We start from the raw sequence: 2,184 nt of genomic DNA, 5'->3' as shown, positions 1-2,184 counted from the left end.
TTAAGTTTCCTCTGCGTCATTTCGGGACAGCTGCTTAGTGTTGGCCATTTCTGTTTGTGGCCGTCCTCTCTCATAATGGGCTCTGTCTTGCCCTTTCTCTGCATCTGCCATTCCCTCTGTCTTGAGCTTTCAGGCACCGTCTACAAACGGGGTTTAAAATGAGCTAGCGCCATCTACTGGGCGAATGCCGTAAGGTCGGTTGTGAGGTCCCGGAATCTGCAAAGGAATGAATGAATTACAAATCTGTGGCTTTATGGGGGGAGTGTCGGTACCTAATAGGATTCTGATGTCACCTCCCTTTATTGGCGACCCTTTCTCGGTGTAAGCCTCATATCTACTGTGCTAACTTTAGTATAGGTTACTTTGTCAGGATCCCAATGTGAAAATCAACCACACTGTCTTCAGTGCTTCCCAGAGAGGGGTCTTTGGACCAGCCTGCGTCGTAGTCATCCACGGACCTTTAAGAATGCAGGCTTCGGCTGGGCGTGGTGGCTCTCACCTATAATTCCAGCACCTTGAGACGCTGAGGCGGGCAGGGCTTGAGGCCAGGAGTTTAAGACCAGCCTGGGCAACACAGCAAGACCTCGTCTCTACAAAAACAATAATAACAATACAAATTAGACAGGTGTAATGATGCACTCCTGTAGTCCTAGCTACTTGGGAGGCTGAGGCTTGAGGATCACTTGAGCCCAGGAGTTGGAGGCTGTAGTGAGCTATGATCACACCACTGCACTTCAGCCTGGGCGACAGAGCAAGACTCTGTCTCTAAAAAAGAGAATTCGGTCTTGGAGGCCCTGTGCAAAACCTACGGCATCAAGCTCTCAGGGTAGGGCCCTGGAATGTGCATTTTGAACACTTCCCCCTTTTCCCACCAAGAGAATCGGGCACGCGCTGAAGCGTGAGAACCACTGCCATTATGGAGAAGAGGCTTCCCGCCCCCCTCACCCGCCGCTCTAGAAATCCAGAGAAGAGATTCCACTTGGATTAAGACTTGCAAAAGTGGGGAGTTGAGTCCAGTCTCTTTCCCCCACTGCAATACCCTGTTGCAGTGACATGTAATAATAATAAAAAGACTTGCATGACCTCCTTTCTGTGCAAATGAGAGCGAGCATCTCTAACAAAACCACAGTGCCCCTGTTGCTCATTTTGTGTGTGGATTCAGTGATAACAGACCCAAAGTCCTGGGACCAGCACCTGGCACACCATGGGGACTCAGATGGGTCGCTACTGCTGCTGTTACCTGTGTGAGGCCGGCTGGAGGCCTCCTCAGCATTCCTCACCCCCTCCCATCCACCTCTGCTTGGGAGGTGGGGGAAAATGGTTTACACTTTAATACCAAGGCTCGGCCTGCCACCTCGGGCCCTTCGCCCAGAGCAGGGCTCACTTCAAACAAAGCACACAGCCGTGTTGGAAAGATTGCAGTACTGAGGTCACCCCCTTCCTGGGTGGCACCTCTCTGAGCCTCAGTTTCCCCATTCCTAATACAGAGAATTATATTAGAGTCTGTGCTGTCCCTTCCAGCTCTGACGTTCAGGGTGGCTCAGTGCTTTGGAAGCCCCTTCCCCATGTGGCACTTCCATGGTGTCTGGGTCTGGTGTGTGCAGAGAACCCCCCTCAGAACGCCGATTTCTCTTGCTTTGGTTCTTTCTCTGCCTGCTACCCCTAACCAATTTTGCACAAATTGTGAGTCATGTAGGTGCTCGATACATGAGTGCTTGTTTTTCAAAAGCCTTCAGGTTGTGCATACCTCATCTCCAGCAATTCTGTTGCTAGGAAATTTTTCTAAGGCAATCATGATTACAGATGTGCCCAAGAGTAGCCATCAGACTCCAAGCAGCAAGTTTTGTAATGCAGGCCAAACTTGAAAAAGTTAAATGTGCAGGACTGTAATAAATTATGGTACAGCTAGACTATACCATAACCATTAACCATGTGCAGTCACTAATGATTCTTCTGGAATGTAATTTTTTTAAGAACATGAGCAAAAATTCACAGTATTCACTTTTAGGTGAAAAACGTGGATTATTAAAAACATGTATCATAATAGATCTAATTTGGTGTATACAACAATTTGTGGCTGGGCATGATGGTTCATGCCTGTAATCCCAGCACTTTGGGAGGCTGAGGTGGGCGGATCACCTAGGGTCAGGAGTTTGAGACCAGCCTGACCAATATGGTGAAACC

The sequence above is a fragment of the Symphalangus syndactylus genome, chromosome 11, assembly GCF_028878055.3.
Source record: "Symphalangus syndactylus isolate Jambi chromosome 11, NHGRI_mSymSyn1-v2.1_pri, whole genome shotgun sequence".
NCBI classification, from domain to species: Eukaryota; Metazoa; Chordata; class Mammalia; order Primates; family Hylobatidae; genus Symphalangus; species Symphalangus syndactylus.
Note: the sequence above shows the minus strand (reverse complement) of the source record.